Raw genomic sequence first — 22,294 nt, 5'->3', positions numbered from 1 at the left:
GTCATGAGCATATTCACTTTACTCTCAAAGTGTCTCTAAAGCATTACTAAACTTCATACAACATGCACACTATCATGTCTTGGCCCTTTCTAAGGTAAAAACTCATATTAAATCAACACATCTAGAATGACTACATTAGACATGGATATATTCATAATCATATCAAATTAACATATCTAGGATGATTACATTAGACATGGATTATAACATGCTTCGAATAGTTCAACTACTATAAGCATAATCTCATACTTCACCTCCTTGAGGTTCAAGCCTACTTCCAATCTTCACACCTAGGGTTTATGCACTAAACATGGATGTCATCCTATCTAGTGTGATTCTATCACTTTATTCACTCAACCACTCGTGAGGAAAATTGGGTAGCAAGGTCTTATGTGTAACACTGCAGAAAATGGTAGGTTTAAGTAGAGCCCAAACGTAAGGACGAATGTCTTAAAGATGCATTTTAGAAAGTACCATGGCCAAGGGGCCAAGCCAAGGCCAGAAGGCCAAGAAAGCCCCTATTTATTAGCTACTGCCCCAACCTCCACGAGAAGGACCACGAGTCGTGGTTCTCACCATGGCTCGTGAAGGTGGGCGTGGTCTTGCCTTGGCCATGAAAGTTTGGCCACCATATCCCCTAGCTACTGCCTTAACTTCACGGCCATCACCACGGTCTGTGGTATTGACCACGACCAAGGGAGGCTCTCGTGAAGTTGCCTTAGGCAAATGGCCAAATGGCCCCAAATGGTGAAGCCACTGCCTGAACTCCATGGGCAATACCACATGCCGTGGTCCACTTCACGAGCCGTGAAGGGGCCCGTGGAGGTAACTTAGACTCAAATACCAAATGCCACCAAAACCTAGCCACTATCCCAATCTTCACGGGAAGGCCCACGAGTCGTGGTCCTCACTATGGCTCGTGAAGATGGGCATGGCAACTGGACGGGGTCACTTAGTGAGGGTCAGTTAGGTCAATTACTATTTTAGACCAATTAAGTAGGGGGTATTTTGGTTATTTTAGGGGGTGGTTTATATATTGTTTTAAAGTCAATTACACCCTATTTTCAAGTCATAAACAAAAAACACCCAAATATTTCCCCAAATCCCTCTTCTCTCCAATATTTCTCTCTCTACAAGTTCCTCCATTGAAGAACACCAAGAACTTGAAGGTTAGGGCTCAAGAATCAATCCTCTCAACTCTAAATCGTGGGCAAAGCTTCAATTAAGGTATGGGGACCTTGATTCATGGAATAATTTTCTCCATGAAGCCATTCAAACTCTAATTTCGAAATTGGTATAATGTTCAAAAACTAGGGTTTCTATTCTAGCCATGGGTTCTTCTTAAAAGTGATTTTATTATGTTATTTGCATTATATTATGGATACTTTGATGTTTAATGGTGACTTTTATTGTAAATTTCCCCATGCACCCATGTTCTACCCCATGACCCCAATTTCATGAACTATGATGGGTTTGTTGATGCAAGATGGAGATTATGAATTGTGTCTATGTTAACCTAGTTATTGAATCTTTTTTATTTATGCTTAAAGTAGTATTTCTAAGTATGATTGTGAGACTTGGTTCATGACCCTTGAAAGGGGGTAAATTGTGAAGGTTTGTTCATGAATGATGGGAGTTGTATGTGAACCTATAATTCAAAGGTAAAGATCTTATCACCATGGTGTAAATTGAGGTATTGTGGAAAGGTCAATTCTCCCCTTACCCTATACACATGTTTATGTATGACTTGTCTAGGATGGTGATATCATTGTTGTTTGATTGAAAGGTTACTTCTCATGAAAAACACTATCAATGGATTGAGAAAGTTCAACTCACATGTTAATCTTGATTCTAAGGATGAAAGTACATTCTCACCTTTAATGAATCTTTGAGCTATTATGATGAATTGTATTGAATGGAGGGTAGAGCATCCCTTTACACATGTAAATGATATTTAAGACTAATTATGTATAATTTGGGAAGTGATGCTAAGCATCGAGTGGATACGGACAATGAGGTAAAGGCCCTTCCGCCAATGGAATAGGTTGGTTCATCTAAGTGAACTCATGAGATGGAAACTCCTCCGCCAATGCAATAGGTCGGGTTTCTAGAAGCAATCTCCATATCCCGTAACTATGTGCCAATGTAGGACTTTAGCTAGTAGATCCACCTTATAGCTATATAGTTAGTTCTACATTAGGCAAGTAGGACGCCTTCTTTTGGTGTGGGGTTATATGGCACCATATTCCATGTAGCCCACATGGTCTATGTCGGTTATGACAACTTTTCCCTATGTAATGAAGATAATGAATAAAACATGAAATATATTATGACTTCTTGGTGAGTTTGCTTAGTAGGAGTGGGGGTATGGGACTTCACTTCCACATTGAACAAGTAGACTTGGTAGGATGTTATGAGACGGTTATTTTATGTTATGTTATGATGAAATATGAATGTATGCATGTATGTTTAATGGATAGTTGATATGAATGACTTTCCTTATGTTCAAGTAATGTACATGACTAGTTCCTTGTAGATGATTATTGAATATGATGAGGTCCAAAGGTGACATGTATGACCAAGGTAGTTTCAAAGGAGTACTTGGTATGGTTGGTATTATGGGATGCCAACCATACATTTCACAAGTGTTCCTTGGGGGTTGCTAAGGTGTTGGTGTTACCATGTTGTGAATATAAATGTGATTATTACTTGTCTTTGATATTGAAAGTGTATGTTGGTTTCCAAACTTCATAAATGCATTCTTTTAAAGTAAAATGTCCTTTTAATCATGTTTTAAGGATTTTATGAACGTTTCCATACTTAGTACACATTATGTGCTAACGCCTTCTTCCTTCTACTTTACTATGAATGTAGGTTCCGGCAGTTGATACCTACTACTTCCTTGAAGGTGAAGCTTGGGTCGACTATACCCCCGGCTTGGTGAGTCCTCCAGTTCGAGGAGAAGCTGCTATTGGAGACTTATTGATGTAAAGGGCTTGGACCCTATTTGTACTCTTATGTTTAGATGGTGATTGTGACAATGTTTAGTTCCTATTTTCCTTATATGAAGAAGTTGACTTCTATTGAAAAAGTTTTAAATTTTCTGCATTATTTTCTATGTCTTATGTAATGATGATTCTAGAGGCTTGTATGAGACCCCTTCGGGGTCAAGTACGCCATGTCGCGCCTAGGGGCTAGGCTTGGGTCGTGACAAACTTGGTATCAGAGCATAAGGTTTTGGGAATAATATTTAGGTTGATGTCTCATGAACCACGTCTAGTAGGGTCTTGTTCATGAGTGTGAAGCGTGCCACACTTATGAATGAGAGGCTATAAGATGTTTAGGAACTTTCACTTCTTTCATTACTCTTTACTCGTGCTTGGAGTCCTAACTTTATGAAGTCCTTTCTTCTAACCCTTTTCTTGTGATTATTGGCAATGAATACAAGAAGGACTAATGCTAGAAGGGCACAAAGGGAGAATGTCAATGAGGAGGTTCCCCCTCAAGCTCATCAAAACCCTCAAGCTCCCAATGATAAAAGGGTAATGACTAATGTTGAGATAAGTGCGGCTTTTCAAACTCTAACCCAACTCATCATGGTTATAGCTCAAACCGTCACCACTTAAGCTCAAACTCTAACAGCTCAAGCCTATCGAAAAGTTATTCCCCGGGTGGAGCCCAATGTGAGTACCATGGCCTCACGATCGAGAGATTTTACTAGGATGAACCTTCCTATCTTCTTGGGTTCCAAAATGAATGAAGACCCGCAAGAGTTTTTGGAGGAGGTCTATAAGATATTGGAGGCTATGGGGTCACCTCTATTGAGAAGACTGAGTTGGTCGGGTATCAATTAAAAGATGTGGCCCAAGTGTGGTACACACAATGGAAGGACAATAGGCCTATAAGGGTGGGTCCCATAACTTGGGAGATATTCAAAAAGGCTTTCCTTGATAGGTTTTTCCCCCGTGAGAAAAGATAAGCTAAAGTTGAGAAGTTCATCAACCTTCGCCAACGAGGTATGAGTGTCTAAGAATACTCTTTGAAATTCACTAAGTTGTCCAAATATGCCCCCTCTTTTGTTGCTAATCCAAGGGATGAGATTTGTCGCTTTGTTACTGGTGTGTCTGATGCTAATGAAGAAGAGTGCCGTGCGGCAATGCTCCATGACATGGATATCTCAAGGTTGATGGTTTATGATCAACAAGTTGAGGAATAAAGGCTTAGAAAGAAGAGTAGAAAGGTGAAAAGGGCAAGGCCCGAAGATGGAAATTCTTCCAAGAATAAGTTTGAAGGTCAAAGTGGACCAAGGTTTAAAAAGATGTTCTCCAATCAAAGTTCCTCCAATGCTCCAAAGACAAAAAAAGATAGGGTTTCTAACCCTAAGCCTGAAGGAGGCAATATGGGTGGATCTCCCATGGAGAAGCCTACATGTGCAAAGTGTGGTAAGAAGCATGAAGGGATGGGTGTGTGCTATGGGTGTGGCAAAAGTGGGAACCAATTGAAAGATTGTCCAACCCATACTACCAAGGGAAGAGAAGGTAATCAAACTACACCAAGTGGTTCTAATGCCGATGCTCCCAAGAAGAATCGCTTCTATGCTCTCCAATCTAGAAGTGATCAAGAGGGATCTCCGGACGTTGTTACAGGTATGTTGCAAGTATTTTTCAATTAATATTTATGCATTATTAGACCCCGGTGCCACTTTATCTTTTATTACCCCTTTTGTGGCTATGAAATTTGAAGTGTCTCCCGAAGAGTTAAAAGAAATGTTTTCCATGTCTACCCCGGTAGGTGATTCAGTTGTAGCTAAAAGAGTGTATAGGAGATGTCCTATCTCTTTGTCTCATAGAGTCACTTTGGTTGATTTGATAGAATTAGATATGTTGGACTTTGATGTCATCTTGTGGATGGATTGGCTTCATGCTTGTTTAGCTTCCATTGATTGTAGAACTTGGGTAGTAAAGTTTCAATTTCCTAATGAGCCCATTTTAGAATGAAAGGGAGGGAATTCAATCCCTAGAGGTCGGTTCATTTCATGTCTAAAAGCTAGCAAAATTATTTCTAAGGGGTGTGTCTATCATATTGTAGGGTTATGGACATTGAGTCCGAGACTCTGTCTTTAGAGTCGATCCCCGTAATGAGGGAGTTTCCGGAAGTCTTTCCTGATGACTTGCCCAGAATCCCTCCCGAAAGGGAAATAGACTTCGACATTGATCTTTTGCTGGATACTCAATCCATATCAATTCCCCCTTACCGGATGGCTCCGGCCGAATTAAAAGAATTGAAGGCACAACTCAAAGATTTTCTAGACAAGGGTTTTATTCAACCAAGCATATATCCATGGGGTGCCCTAATTTTGTTTGTGAAGAAGAAAGATGGGTCCCTTAGGTTGTGTATTGACTACCGCTTATTGAATAAGGTCACTATAAAGAATAAGTACCCTCTCCCTAGAATTGATGATTTGTTTGACCAACTCCAAGGGGTGAGTTACTTTTCAAAGATTGATTTAAGGTCGGGCTATCACCAACTTAAGGTGAGAGAGGTTGACATTCCTAAGATGGCCTTTCGTACAAGATATGGTCATTACGAATTCCTAGTTATGTCTTTTGGTCTAACAAATGCCCCGGCGGCATTCATCGACCTAATTAATAGGGTATTTAGGCAATATCCTGATTCGTTTGTGATCGTCTTTATTGATAAAATTTTGTTCTATTTGAGGAGTGAGGGTGATCATATGAAGCATTTAAGGATAGTATTGCAAGTCCTTAAACACCACCAATTATATGATAAATTTAGTAAGTGTGAGTTTTTGCTAAGGTTGGTTGCTTTTCTTGGCCATATTGTGTCGGGTAAGGGTATTGAAGTTGATCCTAAGAAGACGGATGCAGTCAAGAATTAGCCTAGACCTTTATCCCCTACAGATATTCAAAGCTTTTTGGGTTTGGCCGGTTATTACCGGAGATTTGTTGAGGGCTTCTTCTCTATCTCTTCTCCATTGACGACCTTAACTCAAAAGAAGGCTAAATTTGAGTGGTCGGAGGCTTGTGAGAAAAGCATCCAAGAATTGAAAGATAGACTTACCTCCGCTCCGGTGTTGACCTTGCCGGAAGGTATCGATGGGTTTGTGGTATATTGTAATGCTTCGAGAGTAGGGTTGGGGTGCGTTCTCATGCAACACGGTAAGGTGATTGCCTATGCTTCGAGGCAACTAAAGATCCATGAGAAGAACTAGCCGATTCATGACCTTGAACTAGCGGCGGTTGTATTTGCTTCGAAAATATGGAGACACTATCTCTATGGGGTCCATGCAAATGTGTTTACCGACTACAAAAGTCTTCAATATGTGTTTAGCCAAAGATATTTGAATCTCCGACAAAGAAGATGATTAGAGCTTTTAAAGGATTATGACATAAGTGTCTTATACCACCCCGAAAAAGTTAATATGGTTGCAGATGCCCTAAGTAGATTGTCCATGGGTAGTGTGGCACATGTAGAAAATGAGAAAAAAGAATTGGTTCGTGATGTGCATAGGTTGGCCCGGTTAGGTGTTCAACTAGTGGATTCCACCAAGGGTGGAGTTGTGGTTCTTCATAGTTCCTAATAATCCTTTGTAATTGATGTGAAGTCTAAACAACACCTTTATCCTATTTTGATGGAATTGAAAGAATCGATTCTCAACAAGTCTGTAAAGGTCTTCTCCCAAGGGGGAGATGGGGTGCTTAGGTACCAAGGGAGATTGTGTGTTCCGGATGTTGATGGTTTGAGGGAGAAAATTTTAGAAGAGGCTCACGGTTCGCGATATTCTATTCATCTTGGAGCCACCAAGATGTACCGTGACCTATGGGAAGTCTATTGGTGGAATGGCATGAAAAAGAATATAGTGGGTTTTGTGGCCAAATGTCCAAATTGCCAACAAGTCAAGGTCGAACACTTGAAACCGAGAGGTTTGCTCCAAGATATAAATATTCCACTTGGAAGTGGGAGGAGGTGAATATGGATTTTGTTGTGGGTTTGCCTCGTACTCGGAGGCAACATGATTCTATTTGGGTCATTGTTGATAGGATGACTAAATCAGCCCATTTCATTCCTATTAAGGTAACCTTCTCGGAGGAAGACTATGCTAAGTTGTACATCAAGGAAGTAGTAAAGTTGCATGGGGTTCCTTTGTCTATCATATCGGATAGAGGTGCTCAATTTACTTCACATTTTTGGAAAGCATTTCAACAAGGGCTTGGTACTAATGTTAAACTTAGTACTGCTTTCCACCCTCAAACGGATGGTCAAGTCGGACGCACCATTCAAACCTTAAAGGACATGTTGAGGGCGTGTGTGATTGATTTCAAAGGTAATTGGGACGATCATCTTCCATTGATCGAATTTGCCTACAACAATAGCTACCACTCAAGCATTGCCATGGCTCCATTTGAAGCAGGTGTAGATCACTGGTGGGTTGTTTTGAAGTAGGAGAGTTTGCTCTCATTGGTCCCGAACTAGTCTATGATGCCATTGAAAAAGTTTGACTCATTAGAGATAGGTTGAAGACGGCCCAAAGTCGGCAAAAGTCCTATGCCGACAATAGAAGAAGGGATCTTGAATTTGAGGTTGGTGATTGGGTCTACTTGAAAATCACACCTATGAAGGGTGTGATGAGGTTTGTCAAGAAGGGGAAACTTAGTCCCCGGTATGTGGGCCCATATCAAATCTTGAAACGTGTTGGGAAAGTTGCATATGAATTGGACTTGCCAAGTGAGTTGGCTCCGGGTCACCTGTTGTCTCATGTTTCCATGCTCAAGAAATGCATTGGTGATCCGGTATCCATCCTCCCTTTAGAGGGTTTAGGAGTTGATGAGAATCTCTCCTATGAAGAGGTCCCGGTTGAGATTTTGGACCGACAAGTTAAGAAGTTAAGGAACAAATAAGTAGTTTCCGTTAAGGTTCTATGGAGGAATCACTTAGTTGAGGGTGCTACATGGGAGGCCGAGGCCGACATAAAGTCCCATTATCCTCACCTTTTTCCTTCTACTACTATCCCTACTTGAGGTAAATAGTTTATTGAGTTTGGTATTTTGGAGATCTTTGTGCTATGAGTTTTCTTTATGATTTCCTTATAATGTGCATATTCTTGTGAAGATTCATATTTAGCATATATTGAGTTTTCATGAATTATATGTTCCTCATGTTGGTTTGCACTTCAGTATGATAATTTCATATTTGACTTCATGAGGTGAAATAATGGACATGTTTTGTTATATTTGTGAAGATATGGCTTATTGACTCTATAATGTTGTGTTGAGCTCATTCTAAGTTGGAGAATGCAGTTCCTCCTATGATCATGTGAAATGAAGTTTTGTGCATGTTGGGTTGTGGATGAAGTACCTACTTCCTTGTAATAGCAATGTTTATGTCTTGAGATGGGAGTTGATGTTTCCTCCTATGAATTGTGCATTGTTTTAATGTTGCATGTTTGTTGGGCTGCTAGTCTTGAGTCTTTTCTTCCGTGAGATGTCTAGATCACCATTCGAGGACGAATGTTCCTAAGAGGGAGATAATGAAACACTCTAGAAAATGGTAGGTTGAACTAGAGCCTAAACGTAAGGACGAACGTCTTGAAGATGCATTCTAGGGGTCGAGGCCATGAGGCAAGTACCATGGCCAAGGGGCCAAGCCAAGGCCAAAAGGCCAAGGCAGCCCCTAGCCATTAGCTATTGCCCCAACCTTCACGAGAAGGACCACGAGTGGTGGTCCTCACCACGGCTCATGAAGGTGGGCGTGGTCTTGCCTTGGCCATGAAAGTTTGGCCACAAAATCCCCTAGCTACTGCCTCAACTTCACGGCCATCACCATGGTCCGTGTTCTTGACCACGACAAAGAGAGGCTCCCATGAAGTTGCCTTAGGCAAATGGCCAAATGTTCCCAAATGGCGAAGCCACTGCCTCAACTCCACGAGCAGTACCATGTGTCGTGGTCCAATTCACGAGCCGTGAAAGGGTCCGTGGAGGTGACTTAGGCTCAAATGCCAAATGCCACCAAAACCTAGCCACTGTCCCAATATTCACAGGAGGGACCACGAGTCGTGGTCCTCACCACTGCTAGTGAAGATGGGCGTGGCAACTGGACGGGGTCACTTAGGTCAATTACTATTTTAGTCCAATTAAGTGGGGGGTATTTTGGGTATTTTAGGGGTGGTTTATATATTGTATTAAAGTCAATTTCACCTATTTTCAAGTCATAAACAAAAAACACCCAAATATTTCCCCAAATCCTTCTTGTCTCCAATATTTCTCTCTCTACAAGTTCCTCCATTGAAGAACACCGAGAACTTGAAGGTTAGGGCTCAAGAATCAATCCTCTCAACTCCAAATCATGGGCAAAGCTTCAATTAATGTATGGGGACCTTGATTCATGGAATACTTTTTTCCATGAAGCCCTACAAACTCTAATTTTGAAATTGGTATAATGTTCAAATACTAGGGTTTCTATTCTAGCCATGGTTCTTCTTAAAAACGATTTTATTATGTTATTTGCATTTTATTATGGATTCTTTGATGTTTAATGGTGATTTTTATTGTAAATTTCCCCATGAACCCGTGTGCTACCCCATGACCCCAATTTCATGAACTATGATGGGTTTGTTGATGCAAGATGAAGATTATGAATTGTGTCTATGTTAACCTAGTTATTGAATCTTGTTTATTCATGATTAAAGTAGTATTTCTAATTATGATTGTGAGACTTGGTTCATGACCCTTGAAGAGGGAGAAATTGTGAATGTTTGTTCATGAATGATAGGAGTTGTATGTGAACCTGTAATTCACTTGAAAGGTAAAGATCTTATCACCATGGTGTAAATTGAGGTATTGTGGAAAAGTTAATTCTCCCTTTACCCTATACACATGTTCATGTATGACTTGTCTAGGATGGTGATATCATTGTTGTTTGATTGAAATGTTACTTCTCATGAAAAATACTAAGAATGAATTGTGAAAGTTCTACTCACATGTTAATGTTGGTTCTAAGGATGAAAGTACATTCTCACCTTTAATGAATCTATGAGCTATTATGATGAATTGTATTGAATGGAGGGTAGAGCATCCCTTCACACATGTAAATGCAATTTAAAACTAATTATGTATAATTTGGGAAGTAATACTAAGCACCTAGTGGATACGGACAATGATGTAAAGGCCCTTCCACCAATGCAATAGATTGGTTCATTCATCTAAGTGAACTCATGAGATGGAAACTCCTCCGCCAACAAAAAAGGTCGGGTTTCTAGAAGTAATCTCCCTATCCCGTAACTATGTGCCGACATAGGACTTTAGCTAGTGGATCCACCTTATAGCTATATAGTTAGTTCTACCTTAGGTAAGTAGGATTCCTTCTTTCGGTGTGGGGTTATATGACACCGGATTCCATGTAGCCCACATGGTCTATGTCGGTTATGACAACTTTTCCCTATATAATGAAGATAATGAATAAGACATGAACTATATTATGACTTCTTGGTGAGTTTGCTTAGTAGGAGTGGGGGTATGGGACTTCACTTCCACATTGCACAAGTAGACTTGGTAGGTTTTATGAGATAGTTCTTTTATGTTATGTTATGATGAAATATGAATGTATGCATGTATGTTGAATGGATAGTTGATATGAATGACTTTTCTTATGTTCAAGTAATGTACATGACTAGTTCATTGTTGATGATTATTGAATATGATGAGGTCCAAAGGTGACATGTATAACCAAGGTAGCTTCAAAGGAGTACTTGGTATGGTTGGTATTATGGAATGCCAACCATACATTGCACAAGTGTTCCTTGGGGGTTGCTTAGGTGTTGGTGTTACCATGTTGTGAATATAAATGTGATTATGACTTGTCTTTGATATTGAAAGTGTATGTTGGTTTCCAAACTTCATAAATGCATTTTTTAAAAGTGAAATGTCCTTTTTATCATGTTTTAAGGATTTTATGAACGTTTTCATACTTAGTACATATTATGTGCTAACGCATTCTTCCTTCTACTTTACTATGAATGTAGGTTCCGGCCGTTGATAACTACTTCCTTGATGGTGAAGCTTGGGTCGACTATTCCCCCGGCTTGGTGAGTCCTCAAGTTTGAGGACAAGTTGCTATTGTTTCTAGTTTCTAGTTTACTTCCTATGTTCTAGACTATATTCTATTTCCTTTTTTTGGAGACATATTGATGTAAAGGGCTTGGACCCTATTTGTACTCTTATGTTTAGATGGTGATTGAGACAATGTTTAGTTCCTATTTTACTTATATGAAGAAGTTGACTTCTATTGAAAAAGTTTTAAATTTTCTGCATTATTTTCTCTGTCTTATGTAATGATGATGCTAGAGGATTGTATGAGACCCCTTCGGGGTCAAGTACGCCGTGTCGCGCCTAGTGGCTAGCCTTGGGTCGTGACATTATCATGACCATTCTATCTAATAGTCTACCATTATCTGACAAGCTTTGCTCTTGGAGCCTTAACATACATAATTCATCATATTGGATTTGCCCTCAAAACCCTAGAACCATTACTATGTGAGAACCCCTTTCAAGTTAAGTTCATACTGATGCCTAATATCATGTCTATAATTTTACGTTAGACAAGTATATCATCATGACTCAAGTGATTCTATCACTTCCTACCATCTATTATTCATAAGGTGAATTAGGTAGATAAGGGTATTTCATCACACTTTTATTCATTAGCCTTCTACTCACATGTAGATTTTACTCTCAAAGCCTTGGCATCTATTGTTAGTCATATTAGCTTTATTCTCAAGCCCTAGTGATCAACATTCATGACTACAAGCCCTATTCTCAAAGCTTCACTTCTACAATCAACATTCATACCTAGTTTTCATGGTATTCTAATCATATTCTTCATTACTAGGTGATTCTAGTCACAATCGATCATAAGGGTTCAATTTCATCTTTACAAGTCATGATCCTTCATATTAAATAAAGTCTAGTTCAATTCATGATTATATGTTCCTAACCTTGAACAATTACTACACATGAAATTGATTTAAGAAGATCACCTTTGAACCTTCAATTTCACCTCTAATGGCATAAACCCACAAATATCACATTCATCAATTTAGACTAGGGTTTACCATAGAAATCAAATGAATTCATCATAACATCATAATTCAATGCTAATACAATCATAATTAGGTATTATTCACTAGATTGGAATCATACCTAAACCCTACCCACAATGTAGATAGAAACCCTAGCTAGATTGGGTTTTTTGACTTCACAATTGGGGGAAAAACTAGGGGGCTCTATGGGTGGAAGAACCCATAGATTATTAAGCTAACATACCTTAATTCAAAACCCTAATCAAGCTCTTATCAATGGAGGAAAATCTTCCCTCTTCTCTTCTCTTTTTCTTCTTTTTCACTTCTAGAGAGAGGATTTTTGGAGAGAATTTCAGATCTTAGATGAATGAGTTAAATGATTTAGTTTAGGGGCCTATTAAGCTTATATAGGTGGTTAAATAACTAACTATCGACCTCCATTAACCCCTAATTAAGTAATGACTTAACCCCCAAACCCCTACTGAAAACTAAAATCTTAAAACCTGCCCTCACTAACGAAACCACCACCCACAGACCGTGGGTGGGGTCACGAAGCGTGCTGCACCTCCATAGGTGCTGGTTCTGAGGCTGAATATGCAGGCCTTGACCCACGACCCCAACCTACGGGGCGTGGGTCCACCTACGGCCAGTAGGTGGCCAAACGTAGGTTGCTGGAAATTGACAGCTTTTTGGGCTGTTTTGAGGTCCTCCTCAAGGACCCCTTGGGTGGTCCTTGGGGGATCATACCTTGACTCCCTAACCCTTAAACCTCTATTCTAAGTACATGAATCAATTTTATGAGTTTAACCCTCATACCACACTTCAAAACCCTTACGAAAAGCTCTAGAACTCTCTAGTTCAACTTACTAATTTTCGGGGTATTACAAAAATGATTGTTTAGTGACTTTGATTCAACATAATTATTTAAGATATTGGTTGTTCTTATATTCTTGTGATTACTATTTTGATGCTTGATCACCATTAGAATAAATTAATTGTCTTCTTTTGAACTCGGGAGAGGAATAGAGGGATAGAACATGGAATATAAGGAGCATGATCTTTTCTTGCATGCCACTTGAATTGATTTGTGTCTAGGATAGGTATATGCCTTGCCTTGTTTGGCTTAAATACGGGAAGACAACTTAATGCTCCATAGTTGGTTCAGTCTATCCCCGCTCAACGATGTAGTTAGACTGTCAATTGTGGTAGACGGTTAGAGGTCGGGAGATCATGACTATATTATCAACCACATGAATCACCAACTAGATAATCAAATAAGTTGATGAAATTGATGCTAAACATGATTGTTAGTTAAATCATAATCCTAGATTGATTCATTCATGGATTGTGTAAACATCTATCTTTTCTTAGTTAATTGCTTTTTAGTTATTTTATTTTTATTTTTGGTTTAGTTAACATATATTCATCTTTTGAAATCATCCATTAAATAAATAATTATAATTAATATAATTTAGTAAGAATAATTAATTGACAAGTTCTTTGGGTTCGATAATCCAGCTCTCTTAGGGCCACTATATTACTTGCGCGACCACGTACACTTGCGTGTGCAATTAGAAGGAACAATGTTCATTGACGACATCTTGGTGTATTCCAAGACTGAGGAGGATCAAGATCGACATTTTAGGATTGTAATCCAAAGATTGAGGGAATAGAAGATTTATGCCAAGTTCTCAATGTGTGAGTTTTGGCATGATTCTGTGGCATTTTTGGGACAGGTGGTGTCCAAGGAGGGCATTTGGGTTCATCTAGCCAAGATCAAGGTAGTGAGGGGTTGGACCAGACATACAACGGTTATTCAGATCCAAAGTTTTGTGGGACTTACGACCTATTACCAAAGATTTGTTCAGAGTTTGTCTACCATTGCATCTCCTTTGACTAGATTGGCTTGGCAAAGTGAGTTTCCAGTGGTATGATGAGTGTGAGAAACGATTTCAAATGCTCAAGACTTTGTTGACGTGGGCTCCTGTTTTGACCTTACCTGAGTAGGGTGTACACTTCACTGTGTATTATGATGCTTCTGGAGTCGGATTAGGTGGTGTTCTTATGCTGAAAGGCAAGGTGATTTCCTATGCCTTTAGACATTTTAAGACCCATGAGAGGAATTACCCTACCCATGATTTGGAGTTGGTAGCAGTATTTTTTGTGCTTAAGCTATGACAATAATATCTATATGGGGCTCATTGTGAGGTCTTCACAGATCATTAGAGTCTTCAGTATATTTTTAGTTAGATAGATCTAAACTTGAGATTGTGCGGATGTCTTGAGCTACTGAATGACTATGACATAACCATCTTGTTTCATCCACGGAAGGCCAATGTGGTGGACAATGCTTTGAGTAGGAAGAAATCTAGCATGAGAAGTCTTGCTGCTATTAGTGTGGAGAAGAGACCATTGGCTAGAGATGTAAAAAGGTTAGCCAACAGTCTCGTCCGGTTACCGATTTCTGAGGAGACGAGGTGTTTAATTTCTTTTATTGAGGCTCGCTCTTCCTTAGTTGAGATGATTCGTGAGCGCTAATTTGATGATGGGAAGTTGTGTGTCATTCGAGACAAAGTGATGAGGGTAAGCCAAAAAGGTTGTCCTTGATTATGATGGTGTCTTGTGGATTGGAGGCAAGATTTAACTAGACTGATTTTTGAGGAGGCCCATCGTTCCCGATATTCCATCCATCTGGGTGTGGTGAATATGTATCACGACCTTAGCTAGCACTATTAGTGGTGTGGTATGAAGACAGATATTGCAGATTTTGTTTCGAGGTGTTTGACTTACCAATATGTCAAGTGTGAGCACCAGTAGCTTGGAGGTATATCTTAGAGGATTCCTATTCCTACTTGCAAGTGGGAGCAAATCAGTATGATTTTTTTGTGGGACTACCTACCATCGTGGGTGGTTATGACTCCATTTGGGTGGTTGTTGATATGTTGACCAAGTCATTCCATTTCTTCCAGTTCTGGTGAATATATGGTGGAGAAGTTACCTGAGCTTTATATCAGTCAAATTGTGCGATTGCATGGGGTCCCAATTTCCATTGTCACCGATCAAGGTTCATTTTTCACTACTTATTCCAGGAAGGCTTTGCAGTATGGTTTGGGTACTCAGTTAGATATGAGTACAACCTACCATCCTCAAACAGATGGAGAGTCCAAGCAGACAATTCAGGTGTTGGATGACATGCTCCGAGCGTGTGTGATTTACTTTGGTTCTAGATGGGATCGACATTTTACCTTAGCAGAGTTTTCCTATAACAACAATTATCATTCCAGTATTAAAATAACCCCTTTTGAGGCATTGTATGGCAGACGATGTAGATCTCTGATCAGATGGTTTGATTCAACAGAGATAGATTCATTAGATACAGACTTGCTTAGTGATGCTACAGATTAGGTTCATATGATCCAAGGTAGATTATTGACGGCCCCGAGTTGACAGAAGAGATATGCAGATCGGAGATTTTAAGCCCTTGTATTCAAGAAGAGTGATCATGTTTGGCTCCGAGTGTCACCATGAAGGGTGTGATGAGGTTCATAAAGAAGGGAAAGCTTAGTCGTAGATTCATTGGACCCTTGAGATTTTGAGTCGTGTTGTAGAGGTGGCCTATAAGTTGGCCTTGCGACCTAGTTTGTCAGTTGTGCGTCCTGTGTTTCATGTTTCCATGCTTCGAAAGTACGTGTAAGATGAGTCATATGTACTTCCCCTTAATTCATTTGAGTTGGGTCTAGACTCATCTTTTGAGGAGGAGCCTATAACCATCTTGGATAGGTCGGTCCGAAAGCTTTATACAGAAGAGATTGCTTCAGTGAAGGTGCAGTTGAATCATCGTTCAGTAAGTGAGGCTACTTCGGAGACAGAGTCAGGTATACTCGTCATATAACCCTATCACTTTGAATTAGAAGTTGAGTATTCAGTAAGTTTTGAGTTTGAAAGGCTAAGTTGTTAAGAAAGTAGTTTTTGGTGTCTTTTAGAGTTTCGAGTGTCAGATAGAATTTTGTCGATTCCATCGGTCCCGAAATGTGAAATCTGATCCGGGAGGATTATCGGCTACAAATTTCGAGTCTTTTTGAGGATTTGAGGTCCTAAGTTGTGAAATTGCAGAAATTACGCCTTTGGGTTGACTTTGGTCAACATTTGGGGTTTGAATGCTCGGATCAAAATTGTAAGAGTTCCATTGGATTCGTGCGATGAATTTAGGCCTATCTAAGGTCTTTGTTGATTTTTGTGAGGTCCCGAGCTTATTGTAGCCTTTTAGGCGTGAATTTGTTTCTTGTTGTTTTCATGGATGTCGGGTCAAATAGACCTCAGATTCATATTCTGACTATTTCATAGAATACAAAATGTCGAGTATAATTGATTTTCATAGGTGGTTTGTGTGCACGGGGTTCTGAACGAATCCCAAGTGTTCTTTTGATTTTTTTGGCTGATATTGTTTCTGCTGCTTCAGTGTTTGCTTAAGCAGAACCCAGTTTGCTTTAGCGATGGTCTCTTAAGTGAAACCTGGTTCGAAAAGGTGAAACTGGCCTTTTAGGTGGGGTAAGCTTTAGCGATGTTCGCTTAAGCAGAACTTGGTTCACAAAAGTGAGACACCCAACTTTTTGAAGGTACATTTAAGCGGAACCTAGTTGGCTTAAGCGATACCTGAGAGTTTTTGGCTTGAAAATTTCAGGGTTGAAGCCCCATTTCACCATTTTTGAACTTGGGGAACCGTTGGTGGCAAATTTTGAAAGGATTTTCTATTCTAGATTAGTTGGGTAATGTTCTTGATCCTAAACCTTCATTTTTCATTCATTAATTATGAGTTTTAACATCAAAATATGAGGTTTTGATTGTTGCATGATGGGGTTTCTCAAGAAATGAGGTTCTTAACGAAAATGGAATTTGTGAACTGATTTTAGATCCTATTTCAAAATGATTTTCCTAATGAGTTCCTAAAGCCTTGAGTAATATTTTCAAGTATTAAATTTTGGATTCAGACTTTATTTTTGTATTATGTTGATTGACCGACCTTTCAAGGGAATTGTTGTGGGAGTTGTTTCTGGAAAGTGATTCTGAATACTTACTGTTTATAGATTGTGCGACTTTGGAAGTGATTCGGAAGGGGAAAACTCAACTATTGGAGTGATTGTTGATTGATTTAAGGAAAGTGATTTCCTAAACCTTGTATTATAGTTGAATTTGTTTGCTTCCTTAGTTGATTTTGTGTTGGGAGTAATGGGAATGAGGTGAAGGGTTTAAATTATCCACTTGTTATATATAAATGATTAAAAAGGGATTGAAATGGAAAAGGTCATGTGATGAACATGATGATGTGAATTTCCTTATTGTGACCCTTGTTGATTGATTTATGAAATGCTTGAAAGCATGATTGTGGACTTGAATTGTTAGCTATTCTGTGTGGTTTGATATTGCTTGTGTGCATTGACTTTGAACACCATGATGAAACATGTGATGATCTTATAAAGCTGATCGGAAATGGTTCTGGCTAGTGATGTGATATAAAGCCGATGGGAAATGGTCTTGGCTAGGGATGTGATATAAAGCCGATGTAAATGGTTTCGGGTAGTGATGTGATATATAGCCGATGGTAAATGGTTCCGGCTAGTGATGTGATAAAAAGGCGATGGGAAATGGTTCATTCTAGTTATGTGATATAAAGCCGACGGGAAATGGTTCTGGCTAATGATATTGTTCTAATGCGAAATGGTTCCGGCAAGAGATTGATCATTGCGACCTGATGCATTTGATACTTACCTGTGACTTACTTGATGATTGTGATTGATGTACTTTTTATGTGTACTGGACTACTTATTATTGAAGTTGATTTATTCATTTGTTGATTGTTGAATTGTGAAGATTGAACTGTGAATATTGGGCATGTGAGTCGTGTATTGTAAAATTGTTAGGTTCGGTTGATTCCGTGTAGGATGTAGTTTGAGGAGGTTCGGTTTGAATGTATGGGGTATTCGATTTATAGATATATGCTTTGTTAAGTAGGTTTCTTGTTGGGTACCGTGTTGTTGGTACTCACCCCTTGCTTCTACACTTGTGTACGTTCCGAGCCCGGACTCGTGTTATCTTCTTCTTCTCCTGATAGTTGAGGTTCGTGAAGGATTTGAGAGGTTGCTGCTTGTCATCCTGACAGTCTCTCTTTTCCGTTTTCTTTTAAGCTTTGTTCTACTTGAGGAACAAAGGCTAAGACTTGTATTTCTCTTTGAAATCAGTAATTTCATTAGTGATTTGGACACGTGATAACCAGATTTTGTGGTGTTGTTTAGAATGAATAAGTTTTCCGCCTTTATCTTGTTCTTCCTTTGCTGTTTTCTGCATTTTATTTCTTTTCGTTGGGAGAATAGGCATGTGTCATCACGCCCATTTTTGACCGTGACAAAAATTAAGCTACCTAACCTAGGCTTCAAGAACTTATATCACCACCAAAAGGCAAAGGAATTAGAGCCAAATGGAAAGTATCACCTCCGTATCCAGTGTTAAACCATATGAAAAGAAGCTTGGGAGAAACTTGATCTTCTCCAATATAACTTCCATTGCATAGACAAGAAGTTAGAAGACAAATAAACAAGGAATCATGTACTAAAAGAAGGAGAAACATACTTGAAATTTCAATCATGAGATATTCGACTATGCATCTCCTCTGTTGGGTTCATATGGAACTCGCATCCATCGAGAGACACAACTGAAAGAAGAAAAATTGAAAGCAAGATGAAGAAAAAAGAACCACAAAAGATCTTTGTTTTGTGAACTGCAGAACAAACAGTACACAACTATGACATAGAGGTCAATTGATTATCCAAAGAAAGAGGAGGAGGAAACAATGATTGACGAACAAAGTAGCCATGACTGTTCAATGGAAGCGGGAATATTTGAGAAACCCTACCTAGAAGTCTCTTTATTTAAATGGCCCAGTCAAATTGTAGACCGGGTAAACAATTTTCTTTGTCATAGAGTAGAGAACCAACTTGATATTGAGTTGGTCCAACAAAATTAATGTTTTCATTATTCTTGTGTCACGACCTAAAGTACAACCTAGTCCTGATATGACATATAAGACTTTGAAAGGCCCTACACAAGCCACTTGACATACATACAATAAAACATAATGCAAAAGCTGGAAATCTCGTATGAATAGAAGAGTTTGACATAAAGCAGAAGTCCTAACATAGCCTTGACAAGCCATTCTAGTACATCAAAAGAAGTAGTAAGAACATACCTTGTACAATTTCTGAAAACTAAAACATAAGAAATCAAAATAAAGGTGACATGGTCCTCGGAACATTAGGACTCACTTGAACTTCAAACCATCAAGCAACTAGCCATGAGAGGGACGAGGGGAAGCGTCACACCCTGCATTTTTAGACAATGTAGGCTCAAGTATGCATTAGTATATGTAATGTACTAAATATGAGGGATATGCATAAAAACATGAAACATGATCATAAGAGGACATATATGAAAACATGATATGCATGATCAAGCAAAATCATAGTATATTTAAAGAAGAAACATAAGTCATGAACATGGTCGATGCATATTTAAATCATATTGAAAGCTTCATAAAATCTTTAAAGAACAACTTAGTTCATTTTGTTAGATATTTATTATTAACCGACATAGACCACGTGAGCTATACCGTTGAATCTGGTGTCTTGCTACCACACACAAAAGAGATATCTTTACTTTCCAAGAAAAGAATCTTAAACTTCTAGCTCAGATGGATCCACTAGCTATGTGTTTCTAAGATAAAACCTACGGGGCACGTAGTTAGGGATAGTGAGATTGCTACTACAGATCTGAGCTCCACTGACGGGAGAGCCTCCATCTCAATATCTTCTATGCGCTAAATAAAATCCCAACGGAATAGCCATATTCATAAACATATCATCATACATGGAAAATCACAATTGAGTTACTAATCCAAGCTTTAAACATCATAGAGTAGCTCCTTAAATCATTAATCATGCATGTGTGAGAAAACCTTTCACCAATCATGATTTCTTAATATGTGAGAAAAATCCTTTCACAATTTCATTGATTTTTATCTTGAAGCAACCTAGATCATAAAACATTTCTTTTTAAAAAAATCAGGCATAACTTTAATGAAAAAACAACATCCCAAGATTCATAGCTTCTTCACAAATTCGTGTCTTTAAGAGTTCATAGTTAAAATATTGAGAAAGTGCATGGGTTCATGCAAAATCAATTGTAAAGCATGTGATTGACTCAAAACAATATTGATAAGATCGTAATCAAATAATTGAATAAACACAATTAGAACCCATGAAGAATTAAATGAAACCCTAATCAGTTCAAGAATTGAGAAATTTTTAGGGCTCAATGGGTGAATATAATCCATTGATGAAACCCTACATACCTTGAGAATCAAAACCCAAAAACAATGGAGGAATATGAAACTTGATAACTTAGTCTTCTTCTTGGACTTGAGAGAGAATTGGGGAAGATGAATGTGGATGGGATTTATGGATTTGAGAGAATGCGGGAGTTGGGGTAATTTTAGGAGTAGAAGGGTAGTTAAAAGACTTAAATTAGGATCACAATAACATAGTATAGAAATTGAATGCATAGGAAAATACCTAAATACCCTTAAGAAATAACTATCAGAGGTCCCTACAATTTAGACCTACAGTCCATAGAACATCCTACGGCTCGTACTGGTCAACCGTAGAACCATCTTCACAAACACAAAATTCACCTTACTTTCCACGAGACCTTCTACGGTCCATCTAAATTCCTACGGTCTGTAGACCCTATCTATAGAATCCCAGTTCAAGCCCAATATTTCCCCAAGTCTAGGACCTTCTACGAAACCTATCTACGAGCCGTAGTCCAAACGATGACTCGTCTTGTTCACTCATAGGTCAAACTTCACGAACTTAAATTTCCAAAATCTCAACTTCATTCCTACGAGTGTCACCTACAATATATCAAATCGTAGATTGGTCTAATAGGACACAACCAGTAGCCAAAACATGAAGTTCTTTGCTTTTCCCATTTTTGAGGTATTACATATTGGGACTCAATTGGGCCTTATTTTGTGTTTTCTTTTAATGTAGGCAATCTTATTTTGTACCCCAAAATATAAAACTATTTACAAGTCCATACCTCGTTACTTTTATGTCTCCTTTTATTTTAAAATGACATGTATTTATTTTTATTTGTGCACTGACATCATGCCGACGTCAGTGCTCACCAGATTCTATCCTCTTTGATACTATCACAATATATTACAATCTATATATCTATATAAAGGAAAAACATAGAGAAGGTGATGTGACACCTCTCTATGACCTCCATTCATATTTATTTATTTTCTCTTTTATTTTTAAAAACATTTTTCCTTCATTATTTATTTATTTATTTTATTTTTATATCTTAAATAGTTTTCACATTCAATATTCACCTCCCACTATAATATATATTTAATATCTATAATAAAATAAAAAATAAATATTAATAACTCACACAGCTTCAACTTAATAATATTTATAACTCCTTTTTTTAAATCTTCATAACCCTCAAAATTTAATTTGTAAGTTTATGTCTTATGGTATTCCTCCTCTTTGTCTATATAAACTCATATTTTGTATCAAGAAAATTGTCATTCAAAGTTATTTTTTCAGTTCTCCATCACCATATCATACATTAGGGTTAGGAAGAAAATGTTAATCATCATATCATATGGTTGCTTTCAACAAAGTCATAAAGAATTTATGAGTAAGAATGCTTCTATTATGTTTTTAAATTATATGTTTTTTACTTTAATTTATTTATATTATTTATTTATTTATTTATTTATTTTGAGTCAATTTGACTAATCTTTGAAACTAAATTGAATAAATTCATGGAGTAACTAACAATTTCATATAAAGTATATTCTTAATTTTTGCTTATAGGGATGAAGAAGAAAGCCGAAGAAGATACAAAAATAGAGAAAATTGTGAATTTCAGAAGAAGATGATGGAGAAAGAGAATTTGATAAAGAAATCGTTTTTTTATATGAATATAGTTGTACATACATAATTCATTAGGAAAAATTATGATCATTTCTTGTGAATTTTTATTATGATAATTTTTTGTGGCATCCTAAAGCGAATATTATATACTTGAAGTTACTGTTTATTTGCATGCTAAAGTGCATTCCTAAATTCGACA

This window comes from Solanum tuberosum, unplaced genomic scaffold (assembly GCF_000226075.1).
Source record: "Solanum tuberosum cultivar DM 1-3 516 R44 unplaced genomic scaffold, SolTub_3.0 scf00022, whole genome shotgun sequence".
Taxonomy (NCBI): domain Eukaryota; kingdom Viridiplantae; phylum Streptophyta; class Magnoliopsida; order Solanales; family Solanaceae; genus Solanum; species Solanum tuberosum.
The sequence above is the reverse complement of the archived record's forward strand: the minus strand, read 5'-3'. Positions refer to the sequence as shown.